The sequence below is a fragment of the Rhamphochromis longiceps genome, linkage group LG9 (assembly GCF_057381845.1).
Source record: "Rhamphochromis longiceps isolate RC_006_pf linkage group LG9, R_longiceps_female_GT1.1, whole genome shotgun sequence".
NCBI classification, from domain to species: Eukaryota; Metazoa; Chordata; class Actinopteri; order Cichliformes; family Cichlidae; genus Rhamphochromis; species Rhamphochromis longiceps.
Genome location: NC_140565.1, coordinates 25,661,772 through 25,678,798, shown reverse-complemented (window position 1 = coordinate 25,678,798; position 17,027 = coordinate 25,661,772). Strand labels below are relative to the sequence as shown.

General features: G+C 40.8%; 1 protein-coding gene across 1 annotated transcript in view; it reads left to right on the top strand.

Annotated features, from left to right (window-relative positions):
• Window positions 1-13,604: 13,604 nt before the first annotated feature.
• Window positions 13,605-17,027, top strand: part of LOC146662418 (cadherin-7-like) — a 117,810-nt gene continuing 114,387 nt past the window's right edge. The window contains exon 1 of the mRNA XM_085419041.1: window positions 13,605-13,899. The gene's annotated coding sequence lies outside the window, so the exon portion shown is untranslated. The remainder of the gene's footprint in view (window positions 13,900-17,027) is intronic.

Genomic DNA, 17,027 nt, shown 5'->3' with positions numbered 1-17,027 from the left:
TCTGAATATCATAAACGAGAGTCTTATATTCAGAAGTGATCCGCATACTATTTGGTAAGTAGAAAAAACATCCCAAGTGAGCTTTCGCCTCAAGCAAGCGGTCTGAGCAACATCTAAAGAAAAAATCTGCACTGTAAGTTAAAATAGTGACTCTAAGGTCGAATAATTATGCGTCCCTCCATGTGGCACATTGCTGCATTACAAAGCTGCCTAACTAATTTTGACTGGAAAAAAGAAGAAGAAGAAGAAATAGAAGAGAATGTGGGGGGAAAAAGAAAAACAATGTCGAAGGACACTGAAAGAGATGTGTTAATTTACAAAAGGCTTCAGGAAGAGTTAATTAAGCCAGTTGAAGGAATGAGAGAAAGTGCTGAGTCCTGGAGACACACAATATTTATTCATCAGCCCATTAATGTTTAATTCCCTTTTTCCCCCCCTATTTCTAAAATGGAGGGAGAATGGAAGAAAGCTTTGAACATTTGACCTTATATGTAAAAGTGTAGGGTGAGTCTGAAGAGCCTCGGGGGTTGTCTTAATCATTAAGAACCAGCAAGTTAAAAAAATAATAAAAAGAAGTACTAGCTCAGTGTGCTGTTGGAGCGGGCGGCTATATATTTAAAATCAGATTATTGCAGCAACTGATTGTCCTCTTTGTTTTGTTCCGCAACCGTCCCTCAAGGGTGAAAGCGAAGCAGGATTAAAGCCTTTGGACCTCATGCAAAAACGCCTGTTCAAATTCAACACCAAATATCCATCGTGTCGCACATGACGCTCCACTGTACCGATGGTAGCGCTCCTTCAATCCCGCCAGACGTTTCTGATGAAGGGATGGGGCCCCATCTGAGGAGGAAACAGTCATGTGCTTGATTTGTCTGCAGCCTAATTATATGGCAACAAACGGGTTGCCAATCATGAGAATATATTGTCTGGTTTTATCTCAGGAACTCATCAAGTCAACCCAATTAAAAGCTGCAATGAGAAAGACATCGGCAGTGAACAGGGCTCTCATTCAGTTAATTCATGATTGCCAATTAAAATAGAATAGCGTGCAAAGTTGTAAAGCTGTCAGGAGGGCCAAGCTAAATTACCCTTTTCCACTTTGAATGATGGATGCGTTCATTGCTCTCCCTTATCTTATTTATTCTCTGGGCAGAAAGGGGTGGGTGTTTTTATTTTTTATTTTTGGATGTGGGGGGGGGGAGCTGGAACAGTTTAAAGAATGTGTCGCTAATGAAGAAGGTCCCTCATTTCAAAAAACTCAAATCGGTTGGCGGAAGATTGTTCAGCTTTTCAAGAAGAAAACTTAATTAAATTACATTCAGTATCCTAGATCCATGCAGACAGTCCAATTCGCTCTCGCAATCACTTATAAAATTAAATCCAAAGACTGAGATCACGTTGCAAACTCAGTATTGATATTGATATTCCTCGGCTATAGCTGCAGGAGCATTAATATGCATATGCTTTACCATCAGAAAGCACATGTTGGCAGCGCAAATTATTTTTTCAGAAGCAGTACAAAAAAAAGAAAAGTACTAACAATGCCATTTAAATGTGTCCACAACAGTTAAAGTGAAGGCAACTTATCCTGGTTGTGTCTCCTGGGCCATTAGCCACTGTTGCCATGCTATTGATGGCCTAATTAAGATGTGTCACACTGAAATATGTCACATTTTTTAAAGGCTGAAATTGATAGCTCACATTAATTTTCACTTTCTCAAAATGACCTTTAATTTTGCTCTCCAAATGCAGGCTTCTGTCTACGCCGGCACACCCTCTCGTACCTGCTCCTGAAACAATACGTCAAAACGCTTTGACAACACACGGAGGGAGGCGGGCCTTCACAAGACAAGACCATCGAAAAGTTCAAATTGAAGTCACCCTTAGATTTCAAATACTAGTTGTATGTGTTTCTCTTGTTTTCTTCTCTTGTTTTTTTTATCACCACTAACAACATTCACAACGTGCACCATTGCAGCCCAGTACCTTTTTTAAAATTCCCCCTCCCTCTTGAGATTTTCTCTTGGGGAAGAAAACAAGATCCAGATCAGGGGATGTCACTGTGGTGAGGTCTTCCCGGGACAAAAAGTGATACTTTCCATTTGGGCTCTGGTAGCCATGAGTTTGTTCTTATCCTCGGGAGACGGGCTCTGCAGGTCAAGCTCTTTGCAACAGATTAAAAGACAGTGTCACTAATGTCACCCAGCAAGGGGATCAGTGGCATAGTGTGGGAAATGAAAGTTGTGACGGACGTGGACGACCACATCAGCTCCTGTCAGTGTGTGTCTACTCGGAGCATTCTCTTCATCCTGGCAGCCACTGGGGCCTGAGGGGGCCCTGTCAGCTGGAGCCAGCACGGCCCCACCGCATTCCTGAACCAGGGAAAACCCATGGGGGGCTTTCTTGAAAAGGCTTAGAGGCCTTCAGAAACTCAGACCATCAGCTCAATCAGCTGCTGCCACTCTGCACGGATCTCTGCTGCAGCACCACTGGAGAACTTTTCCAATTTCAGATGTGGGTTTGTCCTCACATGAGAAATCAAAGTGTTAAAAGTTAGAAACAGACAGGGAAAAAAAATCTCTGACAGTGGGAGATGGTGGAGGAACAGAGCGCAGTTAATTTGTGACGTGCAGTATAAGGCTTTGTTTTTCGATAATCAGCTGAGCTCATTCTTACTTGATCTTTATTTCATATACTGATTGCACACAATGGATTTAATCACCATTTGTCATCCTCCCTCTTTTACTTTTTATTTCCCTTTTTGTCTCCCTGAGCAGGAAATTTCATACATTTAGATATCTGCTTACAAGAATATCTTGATAGCTGTTGACATTCATGATTGGGGAAATGTATCTAAAGTGAAAGAGGGATGCTTTTTACCTAACCCTCTTGAATATTTCATTCAAAATAATGACAAAGAATAACAACAACAACAAAAAGATTCAAACAATGTCTGATCCCTTCTTGAGACACAGTGGAGAAAAGCATGTTTCATTTTTAGTTGGCAACCCCAAGTTAATCAGCTTGATAATTATGCAAATCAGGTTAGTGTGATAAAAACAAACAAACAAACAAACAAACAAAAACGTGACAAAAGATGTAGACTGTACACCTGGCAAAAAAAAATCACATTTTTGTCCAAACAATGGTCGATAATGGCGTGATGATAGACTCATGTAGCTCTGCCATAACATTTAATAATTCATATGCAACACTGTAAAAAGCAGTCCCAGGGGTAAACTAGCTTGGCCTCTGAAAATCTTACTTGTCTATACGCTTCATGGGCTTGAAAAGAAAAGGAAACTATTGCGCATTTTTCAGGGGGGCAAATTTGGAGAAATGTGTTCAACATTCAGGGTGATAAACTTGGGAAATCCTTTTTGTTTTAGCACCATTAAATGATGCGGTATCTTAATCTCGTCAGTGCTGAGTGTGATGACTTATTTAGCTTTCTGCAGTGAGTCTCAGTAAAGCCTACAACATAACCTAAAGAAGTGACCAATGGCACTCACCAGTATTTGTGCTCACGCATGGTGTTTTATGTGGTAATAACTTTGTGGTCATGTCCCAGTGTTTTATATAGAGTGCTGCTGCAAATCAAATGCTGGGACCCTTTCCCTCCTAGGTCCTCATTCTTTGTCATGATCAGAATTTTTTTCTATGCACATTCCTTAAATTCCAAATTGATAGCTGAAAAAGTAGTCAGAAATGCACAGGAGGAATTAACAGCACTGACCAGGCCGGTCACTTCCAGGAAGGTGTACATAAGTGTACATGAGCGCATGCCAACCCAGACCCATTAGTTAGAGCTTGAACATCTTAACAAATGCAGTCATGAGAAGCAGTTTGTTGCATTTTAGCTTCTGAAGTCTGAATAGAGTACCGACTCCCTGCCCTATTGTGTGCCATTTTAAAACATTTTGTATTCATTTTATGAGCTTCAAGAAAAACTTGTAAAAATGATTGTTATTGTTTTGGTTCTGTTTGGCCTCCACCCACTGGCTCAGCAAGTGCTCTTGGCTCATACAGTCCCATTCACATAAAGATGGAAAGAAAATTTAATGGGCAGAAAAGAAACTCTTGGAGTTAACGAGAAATCTTTGAAATATGCTCAATAAGAGGAAGAAGACTTGTTATACTTCTCTCGGCTTCATTATCCAGCGTATTCAGTCAACCCAGCCGCTCACCCGCGCCTGTGTGTATTCCCATTTGACACTTGTTGGTTGACCGATTCCATTAGATTATCACTGCTCATTTCCTTTTTTTGAGATTGGGGACTCACATTTGTCACCAGCAGGACATTTCAGGCACGGCGGGAGCAGCGGATTTGGTTTGATGGGACAGCATTTGATTTTCAGGATCAGGAAGCTTTTGCTTGACGCAAACACCACCTGGGCTGCTAGCTGTGCTGCTTGTCTTCACCTGTGTCTTTGCAAGAAAAATAAAAAAGGCGCTGCTTGTTTCCTTGTTACACGGTGGCCAGGAAAAGCAGAGGGGGCTTGTTGAAGCAAACAGAATGCAGATGCTTGGGGTGTGAGAAGAAGGGATGTGGAAAGAAGAGGCGCAAGCAGATGAAGGAGTAGGGGGATAACAAGCTCTTTGCCAACCAGGCAACCATGAGTGCTCCTGCACTGCTCGAGTGAATGCAACAGGCCTGGGTTTTTCAACCTGACTACTGGAGCATGTGAACACACATCTTCCCCGCCATGGGAGAGGAGACTGTCATGACAAAGCCAGTGTCTCTGCCTTTTTTTTTTTACTGTCCCTTCCTGTTCCTCATTTTATTTTATTTTATTTGTGCTTGTTAGTTGCTCTTTCTTTCTCTTTTTCTCATTGTATGCAACACAAGATGACAATATTTGTTCTCCTTTTTTTTTTCAAAATGAAAGAAAAACATCCAGGTGACGTGCAGGCAAGGCTGGCTGTCAAAAGCTTGTGATATTTGTCACTTTTCAAAAATGCAAAACGAAAAGCCTGGTGCTGGAGGCACAACAAATGAAGTAGAAACTGATAAACTGATGTAACCTCAAGCAGTTTCCTTAAATGATTACGTGCGTCGAGGTAAAAGAGCAATTCCGCATGAGGATGGAGAGGCACCTTTACAGTAATATTTCACACAAGATTTATTAGTTAGCATCAAGTATGCACCACTTGTAGCTATAAACGTTTAAGTTCCAGATTCCTTCAGATTCTGGCAGCTGGGGTGACTCTGGATTTGAATCATTTATGAAAAAAAGAGAATAAATTTTATAAAGTATCAAAACACTTCTGGAACTCCGTCTGCAGTTCATCTAAATATTGTCTCATGCTTTGTTTTTAATATCCAAACTCACACCTATATATGTGTACATTTCAGGTGTGATTGAAACTTTTGCGACTCTTACCTTAAGGCAAATATTCGGTTTTGACAGTCTGACACTGGGGGAACAAATTCTCAGTATTCATGTGAAATCCTTAAGTGAGCCAGAAGCATCACTTTCAGGCTTGGACAGTGTGCCCTCCCCATTGAAATCTGCTATTTAATTCTCAGCGTGTAGGTTGAGTCAGTTTGACATGAAATTTGATGTTTGCTCTTTCCAAAAGAGAGGTCTGTGGTGAAATCACATATAGGTGCATGCAAGTGGACCTTCAGGGAGAGAGCCAAACATAGAAGAAACACTGGAACTCAATTCGTACACGTTTGTAGAAAATGTGTTCCAATTTGTACAATTTTTGTTTGTTTGTTTATACCAAGACAATTTTTTGCTCACCAACTGCCTTGCATGCGAGAATTTAAACCTTTCAAATGTTGAGCTCATCCTCAGTATAAAATTTAAATTTAAAGGTGGATGTTTGTGGAGGAGATCCAGTTGTTAATTGGTCACAACAGCACTTTCAGGGAACAAATAAAACACTGAGGGGATGCTGGGAACAGACGATAAACCAAATTTCAATCTGATGAAGGTTTTGTTGATGTCCCTTTAAGCATTCATTAGGCTTTGCTTTCTGAATCTTTGCAAACTCTGGCGGCCCTTCATTAGTGAAAAATGAGTGCCTGCCTCTAACAGTGAGTCAGTAACCATGTTACACCATATTAAATGGACAACTTTGCAGCACAACCAAGCGTGCTGGTACAAAAAATGTCTTTGGTCTCTATAGCTAATTTATACTATCAGGTAGAGAGTGCAAAGTTGGCACATATAAGCAGAGATGGGCTGTAATCTGATTACTATTTTCAAGTAATGAGTAAAGTAAGGGATTACAATTGCAAAAAAGGTAATTAGATTACTGTTACTTTCCCGTAAGCACGCTGGGTTACTAAACCGTGATTTTGTTTGTGAGAGTGTCTCATGACATCGACGTACGAGAGTGCGACGTGACGTGTGTAGATCAACAATGGATAAGATGGAGTGCGGGAGAGAGTACGACCATGCAGCGTTTAAAGCTTGGACATACTGACATTATTTTGAGTTTGATTCAGTAAAAAGTGGCAAAAGCATTAGCGTCCACTGTAGACTCTTCTGGAGGAAAACTTCTTTCTACAGCTAAAAATTAAACTTCAGATCTGAGCAAGTACAATTACCTAGCACGCTGCCACAGGAATGTGAAATTCACAGAGTAACTCCCTGGATCCCCCCACTGACATGACCGGCCCCACTCCTGCTAAACAGGTGACAATAGATTTAAGAGCGACAGGACTCAGTGCTGCTGAATATTTGATTTTATTGTTTTTTTTTGCTGAGTTTTACCTGCATCTATTTGAAAGAGTGAGTGTAAACACAAAAGAATATTTTATTTTATATGCTGGAATAGGCAGAAAATAGGTTTAAATGGTAAATAAATTTCTTCAAGTCAAAGACTGTTGCATGTGATTAAATTTTTGCTTGATGCAATGTGCATAAAGTTAAAAGATTAAAACTAATAAACAATTTTAAGAAAGAGACTTTTGTCATTTGATTCAATTTTATATGATAGATTTTGCAAAAAAACAGAATTTGGCTGAAACATCTATTGCTTTATTACATATTCAGGTTGTGTATCATGTTTTTAGTTACACGTAACTAAGTAATAAAGCAACTAATTACTTTTGAAAATGAATATTCAGTAAAGTAATGGGATTACTTTCTTGGAGAAGTAATCAGTAATTAGTAACTAATTACTTTTTTTAAGTAACTTGACCAACAGTGCATATAACCAAAATATCCATAGCAATGCCGAGGGTGAAATAGATTTGTCCTGCACAGACTTAATAAAGCTATCAACCAGTTTTTCTACTTGTGATATCACGGTTATGCTTAAATCTGCATAATCAGAATTTTTCCTTTAAAACAAAATATCATAAATAATAAAGTTATTTCTGCTAACCAAGCAGTCACACAGCAACTGGGAGTAATGTTTTGCGACTTGTAGAATATGTATTCACTCACTTTTGGAAAAATAGTTGATATATCTGAGTCAATTTTTTTTTTTAAAAGCAATGAAAAGAGGAAAAAGGCATCTATCTGCCTGCAACACCTCTGGAATAAAATTCAGAGTTGAAATTAGTGGTTGTACAGCTTAAACAGTAAGTGAGAATATTTAAACAGCTGAGCTTCAAGGAGTAAAAGCAGCAAGTTGCCTAGAAAAAAAATTCTCTGTGGGTCATTAAAGAAAACTTTGTGTAGTCATTTGATCTTTGCAAATCAGCTGACTACCAAACGGCTTTCGATTCAGATAGGGATTAATAGCAAAGTTAGATCCCTGTCAACCCTTTTTTCCCTCATTTGCAGAGATTTTGTAGTTGCAGGCTGGAGTGTGAATTGAGAGCACACCCTAAGCTGCCATGGCTCTTCTGCTCTGTGACACACAGACCACTGAATGCAAGCAAGTGGGTGCGTGATTAGGATTCGGATCAGGATGCTGTCTCAGTCGACACAAACCGAGGTGAATGAACATGTCTGTCTGCAGCGAGACGTTTCTCTTTCAGAACCTGCTGTGACGCGTCTGGAGGGAAATTGCTGAGAATGACCTCTGTACTTGTCTGTTATCTACACCCCTTCTCAATCTCGAGTATTTACCTTGATTTTTCTCCTCTCTTTTAGGGATTCTCTATCATCTTAAGCAAGTAGTCCCTTTAATCCTAGATGTGCTTTGCAGAAGCGATATTGCCCAATGCTACCTGAAAGATGCTACAAGTCCATGATAAACTCTCAGTAACATTGATTATTCACACAGATGCAGAAGATTGTCCTTGAAGAATGACTGTCTCTGCAGTGTTGGCAGCCAGTGTCACCAACCACCAAGTCATAATTTTGCCTGCGTGCAAAATTGCATCTGCAAGCATGACAACATTTTCAACACACTGTATATCAATGAGGATTAAGACAATTTATGTATGGTGGATGCAAGAAGAGGAACTGTGCGCTGCAGAATCTCCCGGAGAGGAAATATGAGAAAAAAATATCGAAAAAGGGAGTAAGATTGATAAAAACTTGTTACGGTAAATTATTGGAAGTCTAACCCTCCGCAACACAAGTTCTAAGCTGCAACTCAGCAAGATTGACATTCTTACCCTGTAATCTATTTAACCCTCAGGGAAACAGGAGAGGCACGGGCTAAATTAGTGTAATCTGAATGAGGTTTTCTTGAATATGGTAGTTTCAGCCAATAAGAAAACGTATCCGCCGCTAGCCTCTGAGGCATGACAGACAATGAGGATATGGCCATCTGAATCGATACAGCCAATCCCCCATGATTAGGTCATCCATTAGTTCACTTGATCTTTCAGCCCTCTTACATTGCATCTGATGAAAATGTAATCGTTCAATACTTGCTGGATGATTAGTCCAAATCCCCGCTTCTCATAGAGTAACAGCGAGGATGTTTTGATGCAGCATATGTAAATAAGCTCAGCTTTGTATTTTGGTCATGGTGCCAGAGTCAGGGGGACAACAACTCCCCGGTCTCATCCCTTGAACATCAAGGCCCCTCTGCTGTCTCTGATCCCCAACTCTCTGCAGCCTTGTGAACTCGAAATGCACCGCGATGCATGTCTGCGTATAGTTTGCTATGCAAAACCCATGCTGCCTGACCCTCACTGTGCGAAACACTGGCCCTGATGTGTCTGAGCTTAAAAGAAAAAAAAAAAAATCAATCAACAGAAGAATTAAAATGAAATAAAGAACAATTAAGAGGGCATTTTAACTTGCGTGCAAATGTCTTGATTATGGAGATGGGCAGAAGTCAGAGATGAATTAGAACAACCACTAAATGGAATTGAGCTCGATGATAAATCAGGACCCAACTGTCAAGATCACGGTGTGAAAAGGTCACTTGCTTTGAATCATTGCTCTGCCAGAGCTTAAGTGTGCAAAGGCCTGCACAGTGTAGTGGATTTCATAAACTCAAACATTTGCACATTTCACTGCAGATCTTCTTAGCAGTATCTACGCAGTGAGAGCCTCCAGATCACTTCACGTAAAGTTCCTCCTTATTCTGCTCTGTCTGCTGTGCTTTCTGCTCTGGCTGTTTTAAGCACGAGGTTTGGGCACCAGTGTTTTAAAAAGCTGACATTTGTTATGACATTGCTGTAGATGTGCACAGAGCAACACCTTTTTTTTCTTTAAATGTCCACTGGGGAAATCAATACCTTGTTTAGAGGTGAAATTGACCAGTTAATGGTACAATCATCTCTTTTCAATGACTGTAAAAGGCAGTTACTGGAATTATAACGTCAACTATCTTTTAGCAGGTCAGAGACTAATCAGCAATTAACAGTCAATTATCCAATTTCTTTGCTGGTATAAGTATCAGCTAATGTACTTTATATCCATGCATTATGCATTATCAGTTAGAGCAGCGATTCTACCCCAACAACAAGGGACTTCTATCCCAGGATCCCAGGAGAATGTGAAAATGTTGTAGTGCAGCTCAACTAAAAAAAAGAAAATAGTATGTGCACATTTAAATTCTTGTTCAGTTAGCATTAATAGTGCTGTATATTTTTGATGGAAACTGCAAATGTAATTGTGAAATGAGTTCACTTAATTCACTTCGGGTCATTTCTGTTTTATTTGTATAACCCAATATTACATACAGAGGGCTCAAAAGGTCTTCACAGGCATAAAAACACATTAAAAAACAAGGTCACTTACATAGTAAAACAGGAATTTAAGAAGCAAGCAAGCCATCACAAATACACACGCACACAGACATACAAATACATTAATAAAAATAAACCATACATGAGATCCAAACATGGAAACGTGAGAAAAGAAACAATCTTGGGAGTAACAAAGCAGAAAGTATCTGTGATATTGATAAAGGAGATATGCGTAAAGGTCTTATCCACCTGATTCCTAAATATGGCTGAACTCAGTGGGTACGACTGTACAGTGGTCCTATTATTATTATTTTTTTATGAAGTGGAAGCACTAGTTCAGTGCCAGATGTTAAAGGTGTGTTTTTAAGAGTTTCCTGACATTATCTGTAGAGTTCATGAACAGGTAGAAACAGAGGCTTCAAGCCTGACTGCTCACCATTGTTTATGTTTGTCAGGTTTATCGTCGCTCCGGGTTCTTGGCTAGATCTGTGTTCAGATGATGTCTGTGCAGTGGTTACAACGAGCCGATGTTGTGTTTGCAGTATAATGCAGTTGTTTCTGTCTTGGACGCAGTTTCCACTTTAGCATTGCACTCTTGTCCTTTTGTGCAATAAAAAGAAAATATCCACATCTCCACTCCCCAAAATTGAGGTTTTTGAGTGGGGTTGCACCACTCCACCATTTCCTCCTCCTCCCAGTATAGGAATGAAGTCACTTGAGTAAGTGAGAAGGCAAGAATAAAAAAACAAAATCATGTTTGTTTTTACTTTATGTCCATCTGACGGACAGATAACTGAAGAATCTTTGTAATGCCAGTAACGACATAATTGTAATTGCACTGATTTTAGTACTGTCGTGTGTTACATTATTGCATTGCTGAAAAATGTAATGTGATTACAGTAATCTGATACTTCATAACAAGTTACCCCCACCATGGTAAGGAGTACTGTGTATCTAAAAGGGTTAACAGTGGAGGATCTGAGAGTGTGAACTGGGACACAGAGAAACCGACTGGTAGTGTATGAATGGTGAATACAAGACTAATGGATACCTTTGAGGGTGTTCTGTGATATCAAGCAACAAGACATTAGTAGCAGATCCTTAAGTCCTGTATGTCATTAGGTGGTTTTAAGTTTTGAGCACATACCAAAGAGGTTTGAGATTGAGAGCTGAGTAATTTAAAGCTTGGTGAACACTGTCTCACAAGTTTGTTTCTATGCCTTAGGATTTTTTGCAGCCTGTTGAAAGAGGCAACGTCCACCAGGATTTACTGTTTCCATGAAGCTGTGTATCTGGCCTGTGACAATGACAGTACAGTAAGTAGCATTCACATGAATACAGGGATCCAAGATTTCCCAGGAGAAAATACACAGACCTTTGCCCTCCATCCTCTGGCATCCTGCTGTCATCTTTTCCTGGATAAAAAAGTCTCATGCATTCCCAAACAAAGGTGGCATGATTGTGTAGTCATTAGCACCGTGGCCTCACTGCAGGATGATCCTTGATTTGAGTCCACTGGCCACTAAAAAGCATCAACACCTCTCTACACCCCCCCCCCCCCCTTTTTTTTTTTTTTTTTGCTTTCAGAACACAGACTTTAAGAACTGAGTGTAGATATGCTGCCTCTTCAATCCCACCTCTTTACGGGTTTAGCTGCACTGAAATACTGTCACTCACTTCAGCTATCAACGGTTTTATTGTTGCATTGTGACACATATTACACGAAAATCAAACTCTGTCCTTGGAGGTCATATTTTAGTGCTCCACAAGCTGCTACAGTATCCCTTCAGTGTTTTTCTTGTTAGTCGGTGAACAAAAAGACACATCAAGGAGCGTGTCACAGGGGAGCAGATTACTGTAGGCCAGGTGAGCAGAGGTCAGAGCATCCTGATGGGGCGATGGAGCACCAAGGGTGTAGGATATGTAATAGAGGCATGGCGGTTAAATGCCGGGGTGGGCCGTGAGATCTAGAGGGAGTAGGACATGGGCCACATCACCTCAGGCATCTCCTGAACGCGCGTGATTGATGGGGAAGAGCTGACGAGCCAAGCTCCCAATGTCACTCTCCAATTAAATAACTCTCACCGCTGAACTACTCCCCCGCGCCCCCCTCCTCCTGCGATAAACCTCCCTTTTCTCCTCCCTTTCACCTCTTCCTCTATTATCACACCCCCCTTACTCCCGCTGCACTCTGTCCCTCTACATCCTTTAAGTTGACTTCTTGATCAGTCCAGCTATTTCCTCTTCTTGGTATTATTCCCTTCCTTTTCTGCCTTTCCATTTGTCTCCAACAATATTAGTCTTCATCGTTTCCCAGCACACTTTATAGTAACTCATTTATATATATATATATATATATATATATATATATATATATATATATATATATATATATATATATATATATATATATTTTTTTTTTTTAACTTGTTCTGTCTCAGATTTAGACTTTGCTAACTGCTCTTCCAGGTATGACAGACAGAGGCTGCTCTTTCTATTAGTTTGGGTCAGTGCTCCCTTCCTAAATGACTGAGATGAGACAAAGGAGGTTGCACCATGGTAATGTGCCGTCTCCAAAATGCAAATAGCATGGATAAAAATGCAAAGAGTGTAATCCATTTGTTACTAATGTCCAATCTCTGTTTATAATTCGAAATGCAATGTGAAAACTGGTGCACAATCTTTTGAAAAAGAAAAGAGTAAGTGTAAACCACCTGCTTCAAAACAAATACCAAAGTCCAAACACTGCCTAGGCTCGATGAGAATTTGTTTTGCAAATGCATGCGTTATTATCTGGAAGGGCTGGCACATATAGTGTGTTTACTGTCACTAATTAGGATCGTAACTAATACTGGTTGGTCTCAGAGTCTGTGACTGTAGAGGTGCCGTAGTTTAAGAGAGGCCAGCCTTATGCTGCATTCTTCTGTCACCACAGGAGCTCAGTTTGCTGCTAATTGGGCGAAAAACAAAACTCCGGGAGCACAAATGTGGAACTTCAGAAAAAAAGCGTACTGAATAAACATTGTGTTTTAAAAGTGTGAATTATTCTGGGGGGAAAAAGAGAAATACGCACATGTGCCTAAGTGCAAAATTTCCCAAAATTAAAAATGAGAGAGTTCTTTTAAACATGTGGTAGCTCTCAAGATTTAATTAATTCTCAAGGTGAGGGGAGATGCTAAATTCCTCTCGCTGGTTGAAGGTGTCAATAATTTTGTATTGATTTTCCTAGAAAGGCAATCATTTCACAGTACGCATGCCATCTGCTGCCAAAAACTTGGCAGGTTTGAATTTTGGTTCTTCGTCCGGTTTGCCAAAAACGCTGCGTGTGTCTCTGGCTCCCTCCTTGCCAACTTATTTTGGTCAAACTCTTTCGATAGGCTCCCTCCACTCCAGTCAGCGAGCATTTGGCTCAGATGAGAGCGTTTCCTGTCTCGCCCGGTGTTCCGATTCCCTCGTTGCCTTATGTTAAGAGAAATATAGATACGTACCCAAAACCCTGCAGCTGGGGTTCCCTGCACAGAGTCAGCACTGCGCAGGAGGGAGAGAGAGTGAGAGTGAGAGAGTGCGTGAGAGTAAGAGAGGGGGAGAGAGAGAGTTGGAGAGCGAGAGAGAAAGAATCAGACTTGCCACATCCCTGCCAAGGGTGAGCATTTACGCGCGATTCGGTAGCCGATCTCCAGCAGCCGTGCACCGCCATCAGGACTAATTTCATCATGAAAACTTTCAAACTCTTTATTTTGACATAAGCCGTTTTTTTCTGCGTGTGCTGGAGAGAAGAAGCCCAACTTCTACCACGGCACACCATCCGTGTCGCGGTGAAGTTATTCCATCTTCTTTGGGTGAGTAATTTTAATAGATTTCACAGCTGCAATCATGTTTCGAGTTTTTTCTTTCTTTCTTTCCCACATTTTTTTTGTTAATGTATGCGCTACTAGGGCTTTGCTTTGCATTTTTTGTCCCGTCGCTTATTCTGTGATTAGTATTCCGTGGACACGGATTTCCTGCGGCGGTCGCTCACAGAGATGTTTACTGTCGGCGCTTTCGTGCTGCCCGTTTCCCATCATGTGCTCATTTGCCACCACTCTCCGTCCTCTCCTGCTTGATTTCTCCAAACACTGAAGTTGTCAAGATGTTCACTCGATCTTTTCCTTTTTCTTCTTCTTTAAATTATCAAAACGCCGCTAGGTCGATTAGGGAACAGGTGCGCCCTGCGAACTTTTTCTGCATCTTGCAGGTGTCGGCAGCCAATGCGCAATTATTGATAGTTAACAGCAGGGTCAAAGAAACCAGGTCGCCTGACTGTGCAAACCTGACCAGAACAAAAGGTCTCTATAGAGAGGGATACCTGCTGATTTGCACTGCAAAGGGTCACTCAGTATAGAAATGAGCTGCAAAATCTCATTTCCCCCCTCCATCAACCTACATAAAGGAAAAAATGCCTGAAGCTTTAAAAATGAACTTATTTTCAATCATATTAGGAATTAAGACTTTTCTAAAATGAAAAGATTTGCCCTGTTTGAGGCTGAGATACCCCCACATGCTTCGAGGAAATTCATGAAACTAATAACTGCAGTGGGAATAAGCGGAACCATACCAGAAATTGGCACAGCGTTCCACTTGTTTAAGGACAAAAATGACATTATGAATCAATATACAATAAAATGACTCACTGAGATGGTACTTTTTTTCCCCCAAGTGTCTGTTTAGCTTTCAACAAAATGCCTCAAACTATCTGTGCAAATTGGTTCACTCGTGTTACTTTTATTTTTATCCTGCATGCCACATAGTCGCCATAGTGAGAGGAATGAATATACAGTTCATCAGCTGCTTGATTTATTATGTTTATTAATTCGGCGCAAGCAATTAAAGATATGATTGTTTTGTGCGTGTGTGGAACTGAAGGTCAGCATTTTCACTTCTTTTAGAACACTGTCCTAGAAATACCTACACAAACCTTAATAAAAAACAGGTGGCTTTGCTTTCTTACAGGAAAATTAATAACAGAGAGTTTTGATTTAACATTGTTCCACTTGCTGTTTGGTAGACAAACAGTGATTCAGTCTGCAAGTCTGGCATTATTTTCAGAAGTGCTTTAATATAGGTGAAAAAGGCGATTGTCTTATTCCTGGCCCTGAGCACATCCATCTACATCTTGACATCTTTTTCCGTGCAGCGTATGAAGCATACAATGTCAGTCAGCTTCTTCCAGTGCAGGATGCCAGGTGAATTTAAATGAACGCGAGATGAGATGTTAGAAATCAGCGTGAGGGACGACCACCTTTCAACTGGAGAGCTCGGGTTCAAGCTCCTGCGTCAGCAAGAGTCTGATCTGTGTGCACTGTAAATATCCTTGAAGACCCGCCAGGTATATGGCCACTGTTGCTCTGCAGCTGACCCTGTGCTCTGATTTCTTTATAAAAAGACAAGCAAGGAGAGAAGGTCTAAGAAAAATCAATGAAATGTCATGCTACTATTATTTATATGAAAACTGCTCACATACAGCTCCTTTTTTTTTATTACAAACAGACCTTTAAATGTCACAAAACACACAAAAAGGCTAGATCTATAAGTTCTCCAGTGAATATACTGTACACCTATCACCCACAGCATTAAAATCACCTTCTCAATATTATGCAGGTTGTACTCATGCTGCCAAAACCTCCCCCCCTCTCAAAAAAAAGAAACTGCTCTGACCCATCCCACCATGTGCACAAAACCTCTGGGGGCGTCCTCTTATGTCTGGCACCATGATGTTGGCAGCAGATGCTTTGTGGGTTGTGGTGTGTGGTCCAAATGGTTCCTAATTTATATATTTTTTCCTTTCTTGTAGTTTCTTGAAATTGGGATCTGTGGAAACTGAAATATGAGTTTAAAACCGACATCTTCAGCTGCTGTTGAGAGCCTGCTGTTGTTAGGTGGTACCATTGCCATCGTGGGGGGTGGGATGGAGGTGGGAGTCTGCAAAATTGTTTAGTTGATGGGGTGGTGTACAGGCCAGACATAGACATGAATCACAGGACCCAAGGATTCCTAGAAGTCAAATGGATCGATCTTATTAAATTTATCTATCCAGTAGTTTTAATTGCGGCCGTATGCTTGTATGACACGTGAATCTGTCTTTGTGAAGTGTCCCAAACCATAATTGACTTAGGTTCACAGACGTTTGTGTAGCGTGATCTGCCCCCCAGGGAGAAGACACTGCACGTTCCCAATGATGGAGGAGAATATGGATCAGAGGAAGCGTGTGACTGGTTACTGAGCGCTGTAGCACTGGTAATCCTGTTGTGAGACTGGCAAATGGGATTAGAGGACTGTGTGTAAGAGAAACAGAAGCGAGGGATGACCGGGAGGCTTTACATTCATGGCTTTATCTCACATTTTCACTTCATTTAAAGTCATCGCGTTGACAACGGCCAACCAAGAGTCGGCTTCTTCACAGGCAATCCTGTGTGTGCTTTGACCATTTTGAAAGCCTGATATTGCTAGACTGAGTGAGTCAACTTTATGATTATATCTGAATATTTTTAAAGCAAAAGAAAGAGTTTTTTTTCTGCATCGTTGAAAACTAACTGAAGCATTTAAGGGATATGGCACAAACATTGTGAGGGCTTTCAAGCAGGATGACCCACCGTGTTTTTTCAAAAAGAAGAAAAAACTGCTTTTAAATGAATAATAATGGGCAGCCTGCTATAGTGAAGGTAAAGTGCCTGTGTGGTTTCCCAACTGTGCCAGTCTCTGTGTCCCTTTGCTTTACAGTATTCCTCCAGTGTTTGGTTCCACCAGCTTACTTACTAGGGGACAAAGCATTTGACAGTTTTTTCTCTGTTGTTATACCATCATTGAGTCCCCCCCCCCCCCCCCCCCCCCCCACACACACACACACACACACAAAACTTAAAGCCAACTTGACATCAGCAGAAAAAAAAGAAAGAAACACCAGTCTCACAAAACGCTCTTGGTATGTTCG